This window comes from Neodiprion fabricii, chromosome 1, assembly GCF_021155785.1.
Source record: "Neodiprion fabricii isolate iyNeoFabr1 chromosome 1, iyNeoFabr1.1, whole genome shotgun sequence".
Taxonomy (NCBI): Eukaryota; Metazoa; Arthropoda; class Insecta; order Hymenoptera; family Diprionidae; genus Neodiprion; species Neodiprion fabricii.
The window spans coordinates 27,935,558-27,960,838 of record NC_060239.1 but is presented as its reverse complement, the minus strand read 5'-3'; the positions used below and the strand labels follow the sequence as shown (position 1 = coordinate 27,960,838).

Genomic DNA, 25,281 nt, shown 5'->3' with positions numbered 1-25,281 from the left:
CCCTGGCCGAGCGGACGAAGAACAGTGAAGATCCGGTGAACCCGATATCCCGTAAATTCCTTGAGGAATTGGCGGAGATTTTTCATTCCTGAACTCTCGGCTAAATAGGTTCGATGTTCGGTTATCTGAATAGTCGCGCGTGCCGTAGTACACAAGATGCTTTCGTCGAGGTGAACGGAATTTGGTCCGATGATCAAACGGCATTCCAAACAAATTAGCAAATAGTTGGTTATTGGCTGCTCGGTAAGTAAAACGATATTAAATAGCAGCCTGGTTACAACCCGCCGCGATCATCCGGCGTCGGTTCAGCCGGGGCTCCGGCAGCGTATAATCTCGCTGGTTATTAATGGCGTGGTTTGGGAAACAGCTACCGGGCAGCCACGGTCCACAGCCTCGCTTTGTAAAACAGCATTCCGCGCTATATTCGTTACCATCCCTGACGATGTGCCCACATTAATTGTATTTTACGCCAACTCTCTTGCTCCAGCTCCCTTAGGTACTTGGCAGTAACACGATTTTTCACCTCAACTCAATTCAGTTACCATCGCTCACTTTTCCGAACTCCGGTTGATTATTTTGCTCGGTAGCAAACTTCGAATGAACTTCGTATCAACGAAGCTTCGCCTGTATATTTCTACCTGTAAATTCATCCGCGCTGAATTCAGACAAGTGCGAAGATATCATTCCATCGTACTTGATTGTTTATTTTGAAAATGACGTCACACTGACAACGAATAAAGCCACCCCCGAACGAGCTTACGTACCGGTCATTGTATCTGTAGCTCGCATACGTCTCACCTCACCGTCGGTTGGTGGAGTCTTGACAGAAGGTGCGGCGAAGGGCTCTCAGACACGAGGCATATCCACGAGGTCGTAAATCGAACGGGTCGGTGTGTCTGCCGGGTCTCGCCGAGATTTGCACCGATGACCCTTCGAACAATAAAAGAGCGGGAAGTTCATTTAACAGGCTATAAAGGAGTCTACGCTTAGCGGCGTCGATTGTGGTAGTGGGATAGCAGTCGGTGGATGACGGCGCAGGGGTGAATCGCCGCGCAAGTCGAGTCTTCGGACCATCCGAGGTCGCGCTTAAAATGGGCTAAAAGAGGATTTGAGTCCGGTACCACTGCCTCGCTATCGGAGATCACCTCCGGGCCCGGAGCCGGCTTATCTCGCCAAGAGGAAAGCTCTCGGTCGCCGGGGAGGTGAGATGGAAGGGGGGATCGGTTTCTCCTTCCACCTCTTCCCTTCCTCTCACTCTCACTCTCTTTTTCTCCTCAGATTTTCGTTCCATGGTACAGTGGAATTGTTGAACAAGGGAAAAGTCGACGTAATGCGAGATAGCAGGCAATCGAAGGTAGCTGGTCGAGCAATTACGTATAGTAGAAACTAGAAGCATAGAAAGGTGCGTGAAACGGACGTGAGATCTTCCGGTTCGCCAAGCAGCCGGTCCAGTGCAGCTATTATCGTGAGAAGTCCTTTGGAATGCGAGTGAGTAGAGGAGGTAGGTACATAAAATTCGCTCGTTGGGCAACGCGGGTTATTTAGCTGACGCGGAGGAGATCTTGGTAGCCGTTAAAGCGGAAAATCGGGCGTTCAATCAGCGCGAGTACCGAGCAGAAAATCGAACCTGGGTGATGGACATCGCGAACGCATCGAGCCCAGACTGCTTTCAGGTCGAGGAAAGACACCCAGGCGGAACAGAGAATGCAGTAGAATGCAAGCGTTACTCGACCATTAACTCGGCTTCGCCTTTGCTTGCTGCCATGCGTATGCTTGAATTGGACATTTGGAGTTGGAAAAGTGGCAGATAGGTGCGCGCGAATTGTTGAGGAATCGCGGAAATCGACCCGATGCACTAAACCGTAGTAATAATCCCCGGGGATCGAGTAGGCGCGCTAATAAAGCGCCTCGTTACCTCTCTGATTTCCCGAGCAGTGGAAGGACCCGAGGTCGTTTCGAATCTCTAAGTACACTTTGTACTTCTGACTTAGAAGTAATATTAGCCGTCTGCCCTGGGGAGTCGGTCTTTGGTAAAAGAATGAATAAATTCAAGCCCGCTTCGCCACCGCTTCTCGCGGACACGGTGATCCGGGAAATAATAGATTAAAGTGTTACTTCTGAATAATATACAGATTTGACATGTGTCCCAGGTACTGGAGGCTGCTTATCATCCCATACGAGGCGGACGAAACGATGCGATGCTCAGCCTTGGCGGCGTGAACCGTGCAATGCAACAATGCTTTATCTGTTCGAATTCGACATCAAGTTTTATCGAGATAATTGAAAGCTAAAAATATGCCTTTGTTTTTACCTGTGGATTGTCTGCTTCTTCAAAGGAGAATGGACCCTGTTGTTCGTTAGTGAAGATGAGTATTGTTTCATCGATTTTATTCCACAGCGTTGAATCTTGTTTAGTGAACCCCAGCATCGAAAGCTCGGTAACATTGCAAGTAAACTGCAGGACGAACTAGGACCGAATGAAAACAGAATATGAAAACGGCTTATTGCACTTTCCCGGTAGCTCGGTTTCAGATTGAACGTGCGTGCGCGAAGCGTCGGCGGTAACGACGCTATCCAGCACGCGTGCTAAATGTATGGCGTTCGTGATTTTAGAAACCTGGCGTTCACCCGTTTTACGACCGCGGCATGCTCACCGACAATGCTTAACACTTTGAGCGGCTTCCTCGTCTGCTTGGTCGTTCAGTTATTCGGTTATCTACTTATTTGGTGCTTCGATTTCTCGCCTCACACAATTACCGTCACAGTTTGGTGTACGGAAATACAGTCATTGTGTAAAGTGGCATATTGCATCGCGAGGTGATTCTGCTATAGTTTAAAAATGTAAATAAATTAAGCTGTACGGTACTATCAGATGAAAAACATATTTAACAAGGAAGTTGCAAATCCGCATGTTTCACGATCCACTTTAAAAAGAAACGAAACTTATCTGACAATGAGATACGTAGTCACCACCAGTTGTGAGTAAGCATAAACCTAAATTAATAACTGGCAACTTTCGACTTCTGAAACTTGTGAAAATCATTAGAACAGCGTCATCGCGCACAAAGGGAACAACAATTCATATTAATAACGAATTGATGTTGCAAATAATCTTTCACCTCTCTGACGGCCAGAAAGAGAGAGGGCATTGTCTGCAGGCCTAGAAATTCGGTGTTTGTCGAAAGCCCCACGCGTTCTAGCGCCGCTCGGGATACGCCTGGGCTTTGTTGATCGGGCGACACTGATTGCCAATCAATATACCCATCTCGGTGGAATTTGATTCAACAACAATGTTGATCAATCAGTGTGCCAGCCTGTACCCCGTCACATACATAGCGCCGCTGCAATTCTCTCTTGGAAACAACGAAATAGCAACTTCTATTTAAACAATCCCGCCTCTGGCTGTCAATAATCCTTGTCCCTTGTTGAATTCAGAATTGAATTTTCGAACGTTCAATTTTTGTTTTCTATAGGAAAGAAATACCGAATACTCTACCGAATTTTGACCTTCTACGTAAATTTTTTCCACACTTCAATTCCGTCTGTGGTCATTTTCAAACGGATTCAAAACGTACTGTCAGTGCTGGTTGCTACAGGTACTACTTATAGTCAAGATGCAATATGTACTCGACGTTACACGTCATCAAGAAGAGCTATTCATGCATGCTTTTATCTGTTCTTGTCGATGTGTACCGTATAAATTGTAAATTCTATCAATATTTAGAATAGATGGACAATTGCTTCGTCAGGAGAACCGCGACTACACCACGAGTCTCCAATTATATGGATTTGACAAAAGTACACGAACGCGGTGTACACCGAGAGCTCGACACGTAGGAAAATACAGAATATTCTCTAACACTTAATCACCGGTCCGCAAACGCGGGTCCGAATAGCTACGTTTCCCCATACACGTTACTAAACGTTACTAAATGTCACCGGACCAGAAGCTCTGACTCTGATTGCGCGCTGTTTGCCAATGTAACCCACTCCCCTCCGGAACAACGCGTTGTACTTTATCCTACCCACACGGGCTTGCGGTGGGCAACAGCCAGCTTATAGGCCCAAGCCGTCGGAAAGGAAATGCAACAACTCGAAGCGCGGAGGGTCGGGATAGGAAGTAACCAAAATTCCGAACCAATCGGAGTACAATAATTATCGTGTGCATGTGGAAACCGCTGAATCAAGTAACGGAACGACACAACTTGTCGACGGTTACCCTTGCTCCTTTTCTCTTACATCAAGAGAGAGAGCCGAAAGAGACAAATGGTGTGGTGGTTCCGGTTGCTGGACACCGCGACCGGTGGGGTCAGTCGCCGACTCCTGGGGGCGTTTCGGGTGGTGGCTAAGCCAGGCACGGAAGATGTATGCCAACCGGAAGACACCGTAGCCGGAAACCATTACTGCCCCTCTAATTTCTTTACGATCACAATGCTATTGGTTCCGATTGGTCATGCTTCCGTGCCGTTCTTGTTTATGGTTCTGCTATGGCCAATCATCCACCGGGCAGGGTAATCTGGTCTTTCCTAACCCGGCTGCTCTTCGCTTCATTGACAGGACAGCTGTGTACAGTCGTGTAGGTATATTTACCTACGTACATACAACTGCGGACACAAATTACACTCTTAATTCGATCCAACTTTCCGCGTTCCGCGAGTGGAAGTTGACAGTCCTGCAGTCGTTATCCCTCCGCCGTTCTCTCCATTGCTTCGATATCTGTATTAAAATCTCGTGCTGCAACTGCTGGGTCCGTGGTATAAGCCTTGAGATTACTCTCTCCTGGATTCTCATACTGTAACTGGTATTTATACGCAGTGACACGGTGTTACTCTAGGCATTTATTCTTCATTTTTTGACTCCTATGCGCAGATCTCATGTTACCGCCGTTCCTTGTGGTAATTTTGAACTTGGTCCTTCCAAAAGTCGTGTTTAACTGCTGCCCGAAGACTCTCGTGGATTGACTCTCAGCATCGTTCGTGCGTGAAACTTTATTGCGCTACAGGCACAATGCCGAATGATCGTCTGCCTTCACGCGATGCATCCATTATACTGCACAGTCCATCCAAACGCGATGCATTGTTGCGCTAATCACTGGATACATGACTCTTCGTATGGCCACTGGCCAATACCGTGGAGTTGGAGTGCGTGGCACGCGCTGGAATCAGAAAGTGCATTTGCTATCCCAAAGCTACTAGTGAGTTGCAGCTTTTCGTCAAATACACTATATTGGGGAGAAATAGTGATCTTTGTACCATGATTGCTTCAAGAATGACGAAATGGAAAAAGGAAACATATTATATTCATGATTGTCACTTACAGTAGTCTTTTCAACCGTGCCTCAAATACTTTAATTTCAATTCTTATATATTTTCATCGTCAGTGGTTTGCAAACATGCATCCGAAATACCGCAAACATCTATGCACTGAAACATCTGAGTGAATGTCATGTTTTGTCATAACTTATTATATGTTCCTGGTACTTTCGCTTCTCATTGAGTCATTTGTATCATAGGTACAAGTGATCTTCGGTATTTGAAATCCCGTTGATGTTGTAGATGGCACGAAACCATGTGGAAACCATCTGCAGCATGTGCTTGGCGATATTGTGATTTGTTGTCTGACAATCAATTACCAACGCGCAATATTGAGACAATTTTTTTAACATCCGGTAACCTAGCAGAAACGAATTTGATACAGTACTTAGCTTAATTGTCTAATGCTTAAAAGTATGTCATTCGTTTATTGCGGCCTAAAGTCAACATTGTCGAGTTTTGTTTACGACTTGGTTACGTGTGCTATAGTTCACTGAGTTAACCTTGATACCAAAAATATATTTCTAAAACGAAAAATCGAGATAAATACAAGAGAAAATTGTAATAAAACTTTCAGCGTCTCTCCTACACGTCCCGAAATAAAGAGCAACTCTTCGAGCAGGAATGAAAAATTCTGAAAATTGAGAAACGACTCTTAGACACCGATGAGTGCCGATAATCCAACGTCAAGTGCAGACTGGCGCGATGAGGCCGCTATCCAACCAGTTTTGGATAAGCCTCGAAGTGAATTAGAGGAGGACGTGGAGTAGCGCCCGGCTGTGTATGGATGCACGAACAGTATCCAGACGTGATAGGGATGTGCGGCGTATTCCCGCGTCGAGGAGAGCGACTGTGTGGGTACGTCGGGCCGTGAGCGCCGTGGCTCCAGGCACAATGAGGCTATCAGATTATATTTCTATTTTCGACACGCGGTCTATCGTGCAATCCCATCTCCATCTCTCGGAGCTCCGCTACCGCCTCGGCGTTGAGCAGCACCACCCCGTCCCTCGGCTCCTCGCGATGCTCGCACAACGGCAGCCCGACGTGGCTACACCAGCATTCGAAGGGCCCGAGGGCCTGCCAACCGTCGACGGTATAAGGAATGTAACGCGGACGCGAGACGAGGCGGCCAGGAAGCCGATGACTCTCTATACACGCCACTGTTTAATACGAAGAGCGTATTACTGACAAGCGATATGCCACCGCGGAGAAGCCAGTCGCCCAGCTCGCACTAAAGATAGTACCTACCCACCTCAGATCCAAGATACTCGTCGTACATGAATTCCGCTCATTACATACTTACTTTTATCTCGCGCACCGTCAGGTACCTGATTGCTCCGATAAATAGCGTTGCAGTTTGGTGGAAATCGTTTACTTTACCCCTTCTACCGTAGCCACTATCCAGGCTCAATGACACAAATCGCGTCACAGCCCATTTTTCACGGTGTCATGTGTCATCTCTAAACTTCATTGTGAAACACATTTTTTTTGTCAAAATTGTCAAATGTCCATCGAGTAGAGCAACTTTATACTGAGCCATAATGGTCAAGTTAATCGAACGTAAAGACTCACGAAAGACCGCAGATCATTGAAATCAATAAAAGATCGTTACTCAATACCTAACTAGGTGGTAATCTTCAAGTGTAATTGCGGTCCACTCAGACCGCAGCACCGTTGGACCAGAGTAATTTGTATCACGGTAGTAGCACCCAGCGTCAACGAAACCCGAATGTTCTGTATTTCAATATTAACTTATGGGCGATGGTATCACGTGGATGGATTTGAGGTACGTAGCTCGCAGGTATCTCGGATCCTCAGCCGGACAGGCGGCGTGTTCGGTCGTGACGTTGGTTCGCATGGGTAAGATGATGGGCGACCTTCCTTCGTTCCTTCGGGCGGGGCAGCTTCTCTTGCAGCGGGTTCTTCTCGCATAGCACGAAACATCAAGTTGGCTCTTTCGCATGGCGAGCTCCGCGGTCTCGACCGTGCAGGTTATTTATGGGCTAAACATCCGTCTTAAACCCCTTAGCCACTGCTAACCTTTTGTTCCTTCGTTCCTATACGTCTACTTCTAATTTACTTCTGTCTCTTGTCGAGGTATGCCTAAGAGATTGCCTGCCGATTCGTTTCGATCATCAGCAGAAACGATCCTGCGGTAGATAAATGTATATATGTATATACCTGCACGGGCGGAGAGTCGATGGTATTGAATATCGATGACGTCACCTTCGCCCCATTGGCTCGCCTCCATGCCTACATATTGCCGGTAAGTGATCACGCTGGTTGGCTAAAAATAAAAATTCGACTTTCTTGGAATTAGATGAGTCACGGAGGTGGCACCGCATCACACGGAGACACGGAAAACGTGGATGAAAATTAGAGGAATGAAAAGGAGAAGGCAGAAAACAGGGGGCGAAAAGAGGGAAGAGAATGGCCGAGTTGCTGTACGGGCTCAGCAAACAGCTCGCGATGAAAGAGCTGCAGAGGGAGGCATTGGCGGGAGAGGAAGTATACCCGAGAGAGGAGAGGAGAGCACCCGTCGACCGGTTATCGCAACGCTTCGCGGCGTTGTACCCCGAAGCAAGAGAGGACGAGGAGGAACCGCTAGATGCTACGATGGACGGACGTCTACGCACGACACTGTAAAATTACGGTGTCAAGAACAATTACTTTACACACGAGCAGTTACCGCGCTCCGCAAGCCACTCAAAAGACACCCCCACCACCCCCTTTCACCCTCCAGCCGTGTTGTGTAATGCGGAAACTGGATTCCGTATTTTGCGGATCACGTGGCCGACGCCTCCACCCCCGCCTCTCTTCGAGGTTATTATAAAACTTTGACAACGCGATGAATTTCAGGCTCGCTGCGCGGGTACGGGCAGCGGCGTTTATCCAGCCGGACATTTTTCCCGGTTCCCTCTCCTCAACCTTTCGCTTCCTTCCAAATTCGTCACGTCCAACATTTTCCTGATTTCCCCTGTCTTATCCAGCTGGCTTAAGCCGAGGCTCGTGCGATCGAAGCCGCACTTCCTCGGACGACGCGAATCACGAGATTGTCCAAGCGGGGCCGAGGACTACACGGCCGGGCGTTTTCGACGAGGGGGTGCGCCCGATAATATCAGCGGTTCTGGGAGGCGGGGGTCGCAGGCAAAGGGTCCCAATCAATCAGCCGGAAATCAGTATGCACGGCACGTCTGCCTAATGCCGCCATTCTTTCATCGTATTCATTTGATCGCAGCTTCACCGAGAGACCTGCTGCAGAGTGCCCGTAACGCTAATGGGGTATATTTGAGTCTGTTGTCTACACCACGACCGGGGCAGCGATACGCTCTTCCTTCGAAATACGTATGGAGTCGAGGCGCGTGTGCACGATGAAGCCTTATACACACTTTCCATGACGTATTAAAACGGCTTATTATTTGCCAGACGGTGTTGCCGAGAGGCAAATGCAGCCTCTCCGACCGGACGAGGCGCGGAGGAGGGGTCAACACGGGGGTAATTCCAAAGAGCTTCTCTCCCGGCAACTAGGTGATCCGGATTATCCTGGATCCGCTTAGTTTACCGGACACTTGCGCCGGACGCCGACGACGACCGATACGATACCATCTGACTTCGCTTCTCCTTTCACTCTTCGTCTCAACCCCTTTTTCGAACCAGAAAAGCCATCGAGGCTCGAAAGCCAGGAAGCCATCGAGAAAAGTGTTGCAAACGTTTAGACGGAGCCACCAAGTTCGATACGGGCTTAGATTGGCAAGACTCGTGGCAAAATACAACCAAGGCTGGACACCCGATGGAAACGGCTATTCTTTGATGTATCATTTCTATGAATTCGAATATTAACTTTTGTAAGAAGTAAGTAGGATTAATGAGATAGTTAAGTGTTTACATTCACAGAAACAAAGACTCTTGATACAAAATTTATAAAGCTTAAAAAAATACATAGTCAATTCTTGATTACCTTCATCAAAAGTGGTGAGAAAATTATTTCAAATAGATCCTATCCTTGGCCTTTAACCAACATCCCTTCTGCTAGTCCAAGTACATCGGCATCAAAAGCACCAAAGAGTCCGTGGCAGCAATTGGCGTTCGGTGTTGTTGAAACCGAGTCAAGTCCTCCCCAAGCGTCATGTGTCAAGCGCTAGCCGCCTGACAGGCCGCAGACAACGGAGCCCCGCTTTTTTGGGTGCGCTGTCAAAATAGATAGCGCTTCGCGGTATCGGAGGGAAAGTTTACCGAGTATTTTACGAGTGGTAGTTTGACGGTGTGGGCGACGAGGCGAGGGGTTAGGGTTGGATGTGACGTCAGGGGTGATTAACATAAGCGTATCGACTTGGCGAGGGTCCTCGTCAAAGGGTGATGACCTTGGGGCAAGGGTGCAGAATGCAGGCAACCCTTTTATGGCGGCACCGGATGACTCTAATATCTAATGTGCTCACATTAGCACGGGGATTGCATTTTAATGAAACCGTGCATGCTCCACTTGGGGTCCTCCTGCGGCTTCCCGAAATTTCGCCACGGATACACGGACGCGCCGGTTGGATCGAAGGAAATTCATGACATTGGACGATCGGATGTCGGGAGCGAATTCTCGTGCACTTTTTACTTTTGCGCGCAGTTGACGCGACCGCAAATTGGCGACTTCGCTTTGTGCTCTGCGACCAGTGTTCCCACATGTCCTACAAGGTTTTCCGATGCCATTACCAGTGACACGGTGCAAGCCGGCGATAGAAATCCCGTAATACTAAAGTCTTGGACCAGGCTGCGGTCGACTCGTTCAATGATGTATCGATCACACAGCTGCACCATACGAATTGCAGGAACAACCGCTCAGTTGTAATAAGCAGCTACAAGTAATCTGACGGTAATTAATCTTCCCCCGAGAGCGACGCAAGCCGGCTTATAATAGACGCCGCCGTAGCGCAGGAGGTGAACGAATGCGTTTGATGGAAATAAACGGGAATTACACCCTGTGAAAATGATCTACACCACGGTCGGGTGTGACAACTGTAAAACTATAAGGTGTAGCTGAACTTGATTTCAGGTAGCCGTTTGGTGCGGGTCATCGGACTCTGTTTTCGGACGGTGAGAATTCGGGTACAACTTGGATGAGATTTTTCGTTACACATAATAATTTGCAAATAAACTCCCGTCGCCAAGTTCATACAAGCCGGTGAAAAGGGAACGTTGATGTCGTTTCTAGTGGGGATATCAGGAACGGGCTTTAGACTGGGATAGTAGGATGTGTAATGGATGCAGACCAGACCGTGAGTTGGACAGAGATGGCAACTGCATCTCATTCATACTTTTGCATTTGAAAAGTCATTTATGCGCGGGGTAGAAGGAGACCGGTGCATTGCTACGACGCTAAGCAGACGCGGATACGAGAGAGAAGGAGCGGGACCCACAACGAGAGGGTATTATAATAGATATGTTAGCATGCAAACGTTGTCTTTTACGTTCCCTGCCTGCCAGGATAGACGTGTGTTAGTGGTATTCTCGCCTGCAAGGATGTGCCAAGTTGTTTGCGGGCCACGAGATGTTACAGGCCAGGTCTTGCACTTGGAGAGAAGACGCTCGGATTAAATCCAAGTACCCTGTCAATTCACTTCTATTCTCATCGGTGTAAAATTGCAACATACCAATGAAAAAGAAGTCTCTCAAGGTATTTGGAATTCAGAAGGATACATGAAGTCGGCAATGGTGAACTTCTGATCATTTGTTCAAATTGACCTTTATAATCCTTCTCTTCGCTGATCCCAGAAATATCATCAAATGGACTCGCATCTTGGTACAAATGTAAATATCGGTACAGGGTTTGGCAATAACCATTTCTGACCCAGAGGATGTGATATCTTTCGTGCATCAACTCACGTTCCTTTTTGCGACGTCTTCCGGGTGGTCGGACGTCGCCGTCGACGTGGTCGGCCCTGAGTCCGCAGCGACTGGCTCGCGCGCGGCTCGTCGGCGAGAGGGGCGGGTAAGCGCGGATCTCCGAATAGGGGTGGGGGCGGTGAGGGGTGCACCTACTTACCATACTCCCAGTATACCAAAGTCTCGCTGCCGACGCGCTTGCCACAGATAGTAGTTGCTAGCACGCGGCACTCCGCCGCAGCGCACCGTGTGCTTTCGCTCCGTGTAGTATGCACGATTCCGTGTGTTCCGCGATTTCCACGTGCCAGTTTTTGCCAGGTGGATCGATCCTCCCTCCCCAACTCTCGATCTTTTCATCTCCTTTGCGCTAACTCGCTCGCTCAGAAAACGAAAAACGCAAACTCCCTCTTTTCACGTCTATCAAAAGAACGATTGGGGGTCGTCTTATACCAGTGACCAAGGGTAATGGTGGGGGAAATCTAACCGGAAGTCGCTGGCAAGCGTAAGTGTTGTCAGTTTCGTATGGTGCCAGTTCGCCAGGGTCCCATGGTATCCGGTTCCTCGTGTTCATACAGAGTGGGGGAGAGGCAGACGAGGAGGAGAAGGAGGATGGCGACGTGGTGGGGGTTGGAAGGGAGGGAGGGAGAAAGGAAGGGATGAAGGCGTGTGATGCAACCAATGCATCTGACTCGTTAAAAGTCACGTGGCTTCTAGAAATTTTGAAGATGAACCGAAGAGCGATCGCGGTATCCACCGCTTAGGAAATCCGTCAATTGGTACGTACCCAATTTGAGTCATTTTTACTACGGCAATTTATACAAGCCAGTTCTTTATATAGGGCTCGACAGGCTGGTTGACAGGCTAGACTTTACGAAATTTGAGAAAAAGGAGGCTGAGAGCTAAACGTGTTTTAGCTTCTGTCAAATCAACTGATTTTCATGCAATAGGCATCACAAAGATTCGCAAATAACAGTATAGACCGGCACATTGTCTACTTGTTATCCGTAACGAAGCCTTCTTGTGCGGTGTGGACGATGACTGCAGGGCAAGTGAGCTGAAAGAGAAAAAAATAAATTGTAAACAGTATATGTATGCCCCAAAATTGAATTCGTTTGGTGAATGACGTCTAACAAACCGCAGTTATATCATAAAAAGCAATGCAGCAGAACGTGAATTAATTCTTGTAGCACCCCTCTCGGAAGTGTCTCGAAATTCAATAAAGGCGAATAAGGCCTCGACGCAACCCCCGTTCCCGCCCCTCACCTTCTTCCATCCGCAATCCTCATCCGTATCGCAAGCTCTCTCTTTCTGTCTCTCTATTTCTCTTTCTATTCTATGGGGTGGTCACAGAGCTTGGCTCGGCGGCGTTCCAGAGTTGTAGACGAGCCACGGTGCATATATTAGTCTGTATATTATGGTGGCTGAAGAGGGTCGCCGCGACGCCAAAGACAATTACCCCGCAATAAGCAATTTCTTCTCTTTGTCATCTGACGACTAGAGTCATTATTTTTCGAACCTCGACATCGGCATCTCGACCCCTTGAAAGACGGTGCAATTTTTCTTAAATATATTGGAGAAGGAGTGACATTAGAGGTCGCGTAATTATCCTTCGGGAACCGTTGGCGGGTCGGGGCTCGCGGTAACCTCTAAGAAAACAATGAGCTTCGAAGAAAAAGACGCGGAGTGGCGCGCTACGCAATCGGGTATTAAGGACGAAAATTTTTGGAAACAGGAATTTCAGACCCCGTATTCCTTGAGGAAAATTGAGTAGCAATTTCATCGCGAATGATCAGGATACAGCAGAAAGTGATTCGCGATGCATAAAAGGCGAGTATTCAGCAGCGCGGATGTGAGTCGCTCGATATCGATCGCTACAGACGCATTATAGGTACATACTATGAATAATGCATGCGTCCATGTATGCTTGTGTAGCATATCGGATACAGACGCGTATTCGTATAACAGATCTTTCAGTGTCAACCGAGTGAAATCTAGCACGGCCACGCGTCAGGCCGGATAGCTAGGATGTTTGACGTGACCACCGAGCAGGGAGGGATTGAAGTGACACAACATTGCAATAACTGCAATTACTCAAACGGATAAATATATGTGCGAAGAGAGAACCGTGAGGTTGGCTGAAAAAATTGCATAAATTAATCTAAAAACCCGTGGTAGCAATTCACTGCTCAGCGAATATTATATACATGTACAGTATATACAAGCAGAGATCAATCTGCAATATTAAACGCTGTCAATGAATATTTTTCTCCATTGTTTCTACACGTGGAAACAATTTTCACCCGAGACAATTTTAATAATTATACCACCAACGTCCGATGAATAGCAAGATATGCACGGATGCTTTCTAGGCTTATCGCACTATTCGCGCGGGAGCTACAGCAAACGTTGTTATTTTCTTCTAAATGGATTTTAATTCATCAAATACCGGCTGGCCGATGATCGTTAATAATATGGTAATCAAACATCCCAGTATGGTGAAATGTATTCCGTTGAAATACGTTCAGCATTAGCGTCTGTCCGAGATCGAAGCTATTAATTACGGGCGTTAAATACTTCTATGTGTTTATAGTCAGAGCCGAATTGAATTAAACGGCAAAGTAGAAATTATTCCAGGCTCACTGACAGCAAATATCGGTTATTTTGCGTCTCCGTTTGCTTTTCTAAGCTTTCGATTCTTGCGCGTCATGTGCCTCTCATACTTGCTCGGATCTACTCATAGTCGAAGAGGGTTGTTCTCTCGAACTGCAGCGGCTGTCGGAGGGTTATCAATTCGAAACCGAAGCACCATAGGCAGGATCAGGAGACTCAGCCGCCCGGGGCGTCCGGCAAGGCGAGACGAGGCGAGGCGAGACGCACCCTCCTCACGTACCACTCAGAATTTCGCTTGGTTAACGTTTTTTAACATTTCATTTGACAGCTGTCGCCTGCAATACGTACGGGGTTGGCTGTCTTCCGTGGTTTCAGCCCCGAAAAACCCGCAGGATTTTGATACTGCACCGGGTTTCCGTCTGCGATTGCTATTGACTCTGGGCGTGTTGCCCTTGGGCCTTATTTTCACGGACCTTTTAACCCGAAAAAATAACCGGTGGAAATCTGGAAGTTTAATCGGCCGCATAGGTGAGAAATCTGCCTGCGGTGGGCCTTGCTGAGAACCATTTTTAACGGCTTAACGGATCTTGTTATCGAGGCCCTGGCGAGATGTTCCCATCAGATGTCAACAAGTTTTAATGGGTACCCAAGAATCGCTTACGAAATAGGACAGAAGTTGACCCAAGACGACACGTGCAGCGCGTCGCGACGCGAGGACGCGATGCGATGCGATGCGACAGACGTTGTGGGACGCCGCGCGTTCGCTTTGAGATAAAAATGGATAGCACGGTATATAAAAATTGCTAAGAAATCCCATGGCGTTCTAGCCTGAGAACTTTCTCAATTAAAGTCAACAATTAGCGATAGATGTAATAAATAATGACAAAGTATAACAAGCAGCTTGTCTCATCCGCTCTTACGTTTCGCTTGCCGCCGCTACCAGCTCCTCTCGCACTCACCTCTGGAATGCCCGTTAGATGGAATGGACGTGGCGGTTCGATCCGGTGTTACAAGTAGCGGCTAATGGTGTCTCCTTTTTCTTCTCTCCTTATCCCTCTCTGTCGCAACGGTATTTAGCGAGTTCGTGGGCTGCCTAATTAATGCTGGCAAGGACGCGTATTAAACTTCGAGTAATAGATTAGAAAATAGATACGGCCGAAAAAAAAATAAGAGTAATATAAAAAAAGAAAAGAGACACAACCTAACGTTTAACGGAAAAAATAATCTTGACTCGAGGTGCAACTTGAATATTTCGACACTAGCCAGTTTTCCATAGTCTTGGTTAATAAATTAAAAGTCAAGTCTACGTCGGATTCCGCGCATTCGCCTCACAGCTCTATTTTTGTTTTTGTGGTGAATACACGCCGTGAGAAATGATGTTGAAAACTAAGCTTGGGCAGTCAAACGACCTTTCATAATTCCCAAGAAAGTTTCCTCAAATCCAAGGGACATGATGATTAAACCAGTGAATTAGATTTTCGCAATAGCTAAAGCCTCGAGTGAGATTAAAATTGATATTTCTTTACAAGAAATTACTTAATTTTGCAACATAACTTTGCAGTGTTACGGTTTTTACTGTACATGCCTCGCAGCTGTTGTATAATAGATGGGAATTATGGCCTTCTTTACATCATTTAATCTCTCTTGAAATCCAAGCGCGATGCTATATGCATACACGGCACTAATGAAGCTTTAGTATCTCCGCAAAATAAGGTAAATTTATATTTTAGACAAATAATGATGTGTTACAGATCCAATTAGTATCTTGCGTATGATCGCCATGAACTTATCGTATTCTCAATCGAGTGACTGATTAACCGCGTTGAATTATCAAAACCAGTTATCCAACGTATACTTCATCGTAAATTATTAACCGCGAATAAAAATACGCCTATGATTCTGCAAGTGATATACAGATATATATATATATATATATATATATAAATAGATATATATCATACGACTGCGTGTATACTCGACCAGTAGCGTTGATACGATTTGTTACTTCGATCTTAGCTCGTGGATTTTTACGGATAGAAAAATCTAGGAGAATGTTGTCTGCGCTGGATAGCGCGCCTAGTTTCCGACGACGGTAGGCATTCCTGTGTCGGACAGTGCGGAGTCTCGATGCGCGTCCTCGAAGGCACCCCGGACAGAAAAAGCAGACGACGTTGTCGTACGTGAGGCCTGCGGGAGTTAGGTACGTGACGATCGATCGTTCGCCGATTTATCGATGGCTGATTCGCGATCGAACGAAACCGGATGCGACGTTACGACCGGCAAAAGACGTTGCCGTGCGATGCGCCGTACGCCTCGAGGGTGCCTGTGCGATATAATACTCATCTCTCGGTATTACGTCGATATCGTCTGATTCGGAAGCTATTCCTTGGCGATGAAATCACTTCCATAAACATTCAATCACTGGAGTTTGTACTGCGTTAATAATTCCATTGTTTCCGGGCTGCAGTGTTTCTCGCTACTCTGACGTGCGTTACAGGGCCGAAAGCCATCCGATAGCCACGTCGCTCAAAATCAGCGAGAAATATATCCTTCAGAGGAATTGCAAATCGATACTTTCTATATTAAGCCCAGACAATGCCGTGACGCGCGCGTAATAAACGCAGCATAACCGACTTTGACGCGCGGGATGTGCACCGTCTTATAACGATGACGAATCGCTATCGGAATGCCCAGTAGCCTGTGTCCGTTTGGTTCTGCCTTAACAGTCGATCTTGCCTTTCACGTGCCGGCAATTTCATCCGTGGAACAATTATTTTCGACAGCGATCTCGAAGACGACTTCGTCCATGTTGCCTTTTCATGCGTTACACACCTACACTTGGAATGGTCCCTGTACCTACGAACATGTAGTCAACCACATACGCCTGGTCGAAGACAGGACCTAAGTATAGTTTACTTTTTAGTGGAATTTAAAATGACGGCCATAAAGAAGCCGGGGGCAAATTAGGCGGCGAGGATCGAGGTTGAGGCCCCTGGGGTGTCCCTTCGGTCCGCGCGAGACGCAAGTATGAGGTACGTAACTGCGTCTATACGCACACAGATTAAACATCCACGTACGTATTTCACCCCCTCGGAGTCTTATACGGTGCAAGTTTGACCCCGCCTGAATCGACGGGATGGTGTTGGATGGTGGTCTGGCGGTAGGTACGCATACGTACGGTGGCGTTGGCTGGGTGTGTACAGACCACGCGAAGTCCATGGGCTGGAATCAATTGCTGCCTCGGGGCATCATTTACATCATAAGCAATCATAATGATCGAATTTTCGGCGAACGACGATGATCCAATGAGTGGAACGAACCCAATGGGGAGCCAATTGAGAAGCGGGCTCCCACTTACTGACTGAGCTCTATTATAGTTCAGCCCAAAGGCCTTCGCCAACAACCCTCTGCGCTTTTTAGAACCGACAAATTGTCCAGAAAGTGAAAATTGGATCAAATCATCGCGCGGATTATACATATATGTATCCTACGTGTGCTTTTACGGTTCTTATTTCTCATGAAACTATTATGCTCGCTCTTTCCATTCTCGGAGTTACTCCTCAAGGCCTCCCTTTACAGGGTACAGTTGAAAATTAGGAGCACTTGAACACATTTTTATCGCAAGCTGACTAATGAAAACAAAAAACAAAGTGATAAAAGAAGCCACTATGAATGTTTCCACCCGGCACTCGATAGCGAAGGTCCACAAGAACAAATGGTAGATAACACAACGATGTGCGATAAAAAAGAGCAGGTTTCCAAATTTGTATAGCATGGAATTACGTAAATGACCGACACATTTGTACGGTTGATGGAGAAGAGATTGATAGAAAAAACCGTAATTTATAAAAGCTAGACCGAGTTGAAAGTTTCCTAAACGTCCTACAGATTTCACTGAGGGGTCACTAACTTGGTGACGAAATGAATTATTCAAATGCGATTTTCGAATTGGACAAAATTGCACGAAGTCACACAAAATCAAGGGAAGTCCGTGTAAAGATAGAAGTTAATATAGAGACCGTTAATCAGTTAAAACCACTCGCCGTTTACCGCAAGACTTACAAGGATATTCATGAATTCCAACGCTTGCCGCGCGACTTCTTCAACACTATCATGCAATTTCAAGTCTTATGCAACGATTTCCAACGATTCCAGATATCCCGAATAATTCCTTGTCATTTCAAAGAATATTTCAGCCATTCAAGTTCCTTCGATTTACATTTTAACTTCCAGCAATCAAATGTATGATAGCCTTGGGTGGATGCCCTCTCGATCGTTACAAATTCGAATCTCAATATTTGATATTCTCGGTCAGGATCGCGATCAAGATTTACTATTTAAAACTACCCCCAACCTACGAGATTGATGCACCGCTTATCAATCTGCGGGTAGTTTGGACGACGTTAACAACGAGTTTCCACTCTTACGTTATAGGTTTGCTAAGAACGAAGAAAGGCGGACCGGATGACGGAGGGGCTGGGGGTTCGTGGGGGGGAAAGGAATTCTCTCTCTCGGAGGAGATCGGAGCTCCGAGCTCCGTACCCGTGTTCGTGGGCTGTTGGGAGCTCTCCTCCAGCGCTGCCGGTGTACGCGGGAGCGGGACCGAGCCCATCAGTATGCGGACCGCGGCCCGTGCCGACCCTCCCTCCTCCCCCTCACCCTCGCCCTCGCCGTCCTACATCCCTCTCCGTCCCGCTACCGAGCGACCGCTCGTCGCTGTCGCTTCTCGACCCGAAATGTAGGCTGTTTCAGAGAGAGTGTTTCTACCGTAAAGCCGAAACAGTATTGATTGCAGCTCGCCTAGCTCAGCCTCGCCACGCTACGCAACGCCAAGCCGAGTCGAGTCGAGTAGAGCGCTATGCGAAGGCTCCTGTTTATGTCGCGATAGGTCCTCGGGACGATACTCTCCCGTTTTCCGCTCCTTTTCGCGTCCACCTTTAAGGATCAATGTTAGAGGGCCGCAGACCGCGAAAATTACGAGAGCTCGATCAACGCTGATCGTTCTTGGGCCATGGGTCACCTGCGCTTCGTATTGCCAGACGTCGGTACCGCACGTATGAACTTATCACTGTGGTTGAAGCAGAGACTGGAGAAACAGAACTGAATAGACGAGGGAGAAATGAACAAAAAGTACCATCGGTGTACAACGGTCTGGCAGTTAGCCCGGGTGAAATGGGATTTCGTTCGATGGTTATACGAATTGAATGAAAACTGTTACATCAACTACTTTATTGCTGAAATTCAACAGCCGGGCAATTGAATCTCGCTTGCGAAATAGTTTCCGATCATACTGCAGGCGAATGTAGAAGAAAGACATTGTTTTTTCGAAACGGGTATAATACACTGGATTTTTCTTTTATTGTTGATTTCGCAATAAATAAGAGACTTCATTTTTGCAGAGTGAACAATGGCGGGCTCTCCACACTGCAGCCAATAAACCCAGCATTAGTTGGCCAAGTTTGTTCGACATTATATTAACGGCTTGAGAAAGTTCCGTACAGGAGGGAGGGGAGGCAAAAGATAAACAGTTTTCAATGCCTAAGAAGTTTAGTACATAATTTGGTATCGCGTCAGCTGTTAATTAAGCCTCTAATTACCGAACGCTCAGCTTTGATTGTTCGGTTGGAATATTTCCAACCCTTAATTTTGTAGCGGGAACTAGAATGTCAAAATTAAAAACTGGTTACCGCTAATTATAGGATTAGCACAGCCCGCAATTACTCCGGTGAATCCGCGCTCCCATCGTCCTCGACAGGGCAAAATTTCGAATCACAAGACCGTACTAAAGGCGAGTAATGACGTAACAATGACCTAGGAAGGCAGTTCCCGTTCTAGAGACTGTCACCCTACCGACCCATCTGGATTTCCGAGTTCCATCTCGTAAGATGGGGCTCCCTATCGTGCCTTGGCAGATAATTAGGCAGGCAATCTGACCGGGCGGAGCTTCGGAGCATTTATACACCCAGTCCGCAATCCGACAATCTAGGAATCCTGGTGAACCGCCAGCTAGCACCCTCTCCGTAAGGTCCGTTTAATGCCATAAGTACGTTACGGCGGGACAAGATTTACGATATCTAACGAAAATTGAAAATTATGGATACTCACTGAATGTCGGAGTGACTTTCGAAGCTGTTTGCACAGTTTGCGGACATGCGCTCGTACGGAAGCTAGTCCGGTGTACATGGCGGCTCATATCGGGGCGATAGATTTTCCCATGAATTCAGGGAAAAAGATCATAAGGTCACCCGTGACGGCTGAGACTTTGCTGACGTAATGAGGCAGATCGATTGCCAGTTACATTACCATGACAATGAATCACACCCTAGCGAATGGCGGCCGGGGTACGGAGGAGTAACACAATTGGTAGACGGCTGGAATTTGGCAGGAAAACGCGAAAATCGGGGAACCCCAGGGCGCGTGCAGTCAGGAATAGGTTGTAACGTTTGGGGAGGGGAAACGTCACACCAGTTCCCTTATTAGCGGGAAATGTGATCTATTTGCCCCGTAGACGTATAAAGAATCGGCCCTGCGATATGCGGTGGAGGCCTAGAAGAGGCCGTTATTGGCCAATGGGGACCGTAAGTTAAGTTAGCCTAGGTTGGGCTAGGTTATTCCGATATACTGCCGCGCGGCTGTACTATAGCTCATAGTTATGTCAGACCCCCTGGGACGCTGATATATCAGTAATTTTTCCTCCATTCCAGATATTGCTTTATTATTTTATACGTTCCGCTATCACCCTGCACATTGAATCGCACTAATTATTCCCGCCTACGGACATGGATCGTGTCGCGGTTGGTGATCATTACCGTATCGACTGAATTACGGATCTTCAAGTCATTAGGAATTGAAAATTAATCTAGAAAAATCGGACGTATTCGATTGAATATAAGAAGGTCTTATATAATCGGAATAAATTTAAAAGTTCTTAGATTTGCCTGCTCTTTTGGCAAAAACTTGATACTCATTCCTCACACCCTTTGAACTCTTTTCAACTTGAGTAACTCATTGACTATTCAAAGCTCGTGCCGAGTCGAAATCATTTTGAAACGACGTAAGATCAGAATAAAGCAATGATGGCCGTCTATAATCGGCTCGTATTGCCTACCGGACAACGGGCCGCAGATTCACCGCTGGTGAATTTGTCCTCAGGTCGAATTTGCGAGGAATTTTGGTTCGCGGGACGTGTCGGCGTATTCGAACACCTCGAGGCGTCTTGTAAGCGGCAGATGCAGGCATCAGGTATGTTATACAGGCATGTCCGGGGGGTCCAAGCGAGACGGAGAAGCGAAGCCGAAGCGGTGTCTCCATCTCGGGAGTGTTCCGCAGAGCTGACATTCCGATGCCATGGAGGGTGGTGCGAATCGAGAATAAATTAGCCATCTTAATTTGCGTACAATAATCAACCGAGGCCCACCTTATAATTTCACCGGCTGAAACTTATTGACACAGTTTCCATCGGTAGAAATTGTACGTTTCGCAACTGGGCGACAGCCGTTGTCCTGATCCTGATCAATAATCACACCTAATCGGCATCTAGAATTAATGGAAAGACAATTATCGCTGACATTGTGCGAACGCGCCGTATCCAGTCACCCTGGCTAAGCCTCCTCAGATCCGCAGCGATGACCTTATTACAGAACGATGACCCCCACGACTGTGTCAGCCACAGTTATTGAGCAGTGTTCACACAAGCCATGCGAGCCAGGTGGATACGTTATACGTACGTGCAGGTATACCGCGGCTACGGCTCGGATGTGCCCCCAACGGACGAACGGCGATGTCACCGTGGGTGCGAGCGTCGGTGTCGGGAGTGGCGTCGCCGCGGCCTCCATCCGAAGGTACGTGTCCCATTGTCGGTTTTGGTATTGTACAGTCGGGCCCCCACCCACCCGAGTATTGTTTAGCTACCCGCGAGTCGGTTCTCCGCAGGTCTCGTCGAGCATGCAGCAGGGGCCCGATGCAGTGACTCACGGCATCGGCTTCCGCCGCCCGGATTGCGCTCCGAATCGAGCCGGTTCCGACGCCTCTTAGTTGCTTTGGATTTCCCGGGCGTCGCTCGATGAATAATAATCGAAAAACGGCGTCGCGGAAGCCTGCAACCGGTCTCCAGACACCCGCTGGGTGCTCCGACGCCTGCACCAAGTAACCTTCAGGGCCGGGACAGGATCGGCTCAATCAAGGCCTGCACGAGCAGCGTTCTAATCGCAGGTTTCCGTCCGCGCTTGTCCACTGGGCTATAAAACCGTTTTCGAAAATCCATACCGGGTGCCGAAGCTGACGCACACCCGTAGCCGCTTGTAGAGATAGGCTCTTCTGCCAGAACGAAACACAATGGCGTGTTCTAGGAGAGACGCATCGGGCTGAGAGAATCAGGGAGAGAGCAAGAGAGGGTCAGGGGTGGGTGGGTGGTTGGGTGGGTAGAGCTTGCGTCGGTCCTTGCCCCGAGTACGTGCTCGGGGTGTGAAAGCTTTCATCGCACTGAGAGCGACCGTCGACTAGTCGGTCGCTTGGTCGGTCGGTTGGTCGGTCGGTCGGTTTCGGATTCAGCCAGAAGACCACGGGATCGACTCTTGGGCGGCGAAGGGCAGAGGAGGGCGTCGAGAAGGGTGGCGAGCCGCGGGACAACGCCACCGAGGAAACAGCAAGGTCTTAAGCGATCGATCGTGCAACGAAAAGTGGTACTTTTTACCGAAATGTCGCCCATCGCCAATGTTAATGCCTGCACCGTGCGTCTTGACACAATGCAATCGTGTAACATCACGCTTCGCTGTTATAGGTGGGCATCGAGTAGCCTTGGCCACGTTCAAGGTCAGTGGTTTTTTCCGATGGTGTTAAATACGCATCGGAGTCGGAGAGTCGAGGAATATTTTGGACTTGAAAAACGAGTGACCGTTCCATCGGCATTGCGGTTGGTAGGGAAAGGCAATGCCAGTGGTTTCAGACCACCGGTTCAAGGCTCCTTTCATGATAGTCCCCGTGATTCTCTCCCCGTGTCACTGCGTGGTTTCCCCACGTCACCTATATCGCCTGCACACCGCTGCACCGCGTTGTGTGCAGTGGTTTTTGAACAAATTTGATGCTCATCTGTTCACACGTCTGTCATTATGAGACACCCCTCGTTGTTGGCGTTGGTGGTCCGGTTTGCATCACGGAAGAGATAGCATCTAAATAGAGATCAGCGATTCTTTGAGCATATAATTTGGTTTTCGATGCGGGGATAGCTGCCGCTCGATCGAATGACCCTGTAACAGTACCCTGAATGGGACCGAACTTCAGCCCCGCCCGGATGTTGGAACTTTGATCTTAGATAACGGCTGCTTCGATTCACCATCAAAAGACCATTTCAACAACGGCCTGTAGAAGTTGCTCACGTCGATCTCTTTCTCGTCCAGGGTGTGAGTTTTTAGGTGTGAACTTTGTCAGGTTCTCGACAAGACAGCCGAGCTATCGGATTGTGGGTTAATCATCCTTCGCGACTCTAAGTAGCTCGCGATTAATTTCCGAAACCGGATTAGAAAGAAGCAGGTCTGCCAGGATCCGTCGGAAGTGACAAATGTCTAAAACGCCTAAGGCTGACCATCCAGCGTGTTGCCCCCTTCCCGCCTCCTGAAAGACGCGGGCTCGTTGCAGCGCAAAGTACCAGCCGACCCGGGCATAAGTGCTCCAAGTGCCCTTCAACGGTTGATGTGCTTAGGCAAATGCGAAGCCCGAACAAGGGCACCGGTCGGCCAGAGGGGCGTGTGATGTATTTGTAAAAAGGTGTCGGGTTGGAACTAAGGAGGCCTCCGGTCGCTCGAACCCATGCCCCGAGGGAATCAGGGTGGGAACAGATAAAAGAGAATTGTATAAAATAGGCTACGAGGGGGGTGATGCTAGGGGGTGGCGGGCGATGCCCGTGGGGCACGGCGAGAGGCGCGGGAGGCGGCTGCTAACGCCATTTTGAAACGAGCGTCGCTCTGATCTGTCAAATTTCATTTCACGCGTCTATGCGCTGCGCCAATGCCTCGCGGAGCTTTGACGCCGCGACGCCTCGACGGGGTGCAGATAAGGATCCACCGACAGCCAACACCTACCCTCCGTTATGTGAGACCAGATTGCGATCTTCGTGCTGGTCGAGATCAGGGTCAGGCACGACCTTTGCCCCCGTGGGTCAGTAGGCCCTCTTCATCGTCGCAGCGTTTGTATAGAACGAAAGATTTAAGAAGGAAGAACGAGATCTAAAGTAGACATGGCATTTTCTATTTTCTAAAACCCGCCGACAGTTGTGACAATTGTGTAGCAAATTATTTTCGAAGATCGGTAGTTATCACTCTCACATCTATCATTTTAAGAATTGCGCGAATAATGTCCCGTGGACATTTTCAGAGGAAGGTCTAAGTGCTGTGGGTGAGAGAATAGGTACCGAAGAACGAAACGCTGAGACATAAAATTGAAAAGTTTGACGTAGGAAGGTTTATGGGAGTTTTAAAAGGCAGTAAAGTCAGGCGTTATGCCTTCCGTGAGTCGTTATATTTTCTTCTCCCTTCTTCGCGCGTTTTCTTCAACTTTCATCGCAAACCTCCCTTACCGCCCGGCCGTTTCTCGCTATTCCACCGGCGAGTATCCACCGTCAAGTGCGTTTTTGTTTCCTGGGTCGTTGCCGGTACGTTTGTCGCTCCACTGAGCTCCGGTTTCTCGGCTTTTACGATCCCTCCTTTTACCTCCATCTCTATCCCCGTTTCATCCAACGTTTTCCGCACCGTCGTCGACCTGCATATTCAGATTCCACCTACGTCTGCGTAACGCTGCGGCTACCCCGTGGATACCGCAATTCACCGGAATATTTGCCAGCGAAAAAGGACCCCGAACATCAAAACAGCCCGCAGACATTCCACCGCAGGAATCGTAGCGAATCGCGTTTCGTCTCGGTCGTGTTTTTGGGTTTCACGGAAGGAGGAATTGAGACAGCCCTGCGCATGGCCTGCGCGTAAGGGGTTAGTAATGAAGCGAGTTCGGTAATGAAGCCAACCCCTAGTTGAACAAGTCATCGCCTGCTTCGGATATATTTTATTGCACCACTGGTCTGGTTTATTATCGCCCACCCCGGATGGGAAGATCAACCCTTCCTCACGCCCTCCGCCACCCCGCGGGCCTCGGGCACCCGGTCGTCGGCAACCACGCGGCGACGCCTTCCCCGTCTGACAGTGGCGCTCAACGAGGCGTCGCGGCGAGCACGAGTTCACCCCGAAATGAAAGGGTTGCGCTTCGGTTCCCCGCTGTAAATATTACCCTAATTTCTCCACCCTGCTGTAGAAATCCGGTAAGGGGTTCGGAATCGAATTTACGCGATTCAAGCGCGCAACCCTAAACATTATCTTCTTTCTTCTACGGCGATGTCGCACGTCGCGGCTTTGTTTAACGATCGAACCCGACCAATTTCCCCCACGAGTTACGCAACAGACGTGATTCCTTTGTCCTTACGCATTGCGTTATTCGCCCAGTTTCA

At 48.2% G+C, this 25,281-nt stretch overlaps 1 long non-coding RNA gene across 1 annotated transcript in view; it reads right to left on the bottom strand.

Moving 5' to 3' along the window:
• Window positions 1-12,131: 12,131 nt before the first annotated feature.
• LOC124187960 overlaps window positions 12,132-25,281 on the bottom strand; it is a 140,828-nt gene continuing 127,678 nt past the window's right edge. Inside the window, exon 5 of the long non-coding RNA XR_006872205.1 lies at window positions 12,132-12,237. This is a non-coding gene — a long non-coding RNA (uncharacterized LOC124187960). The remainder of the gene's footprint in view (window positions 12,238-25,281) is intronic.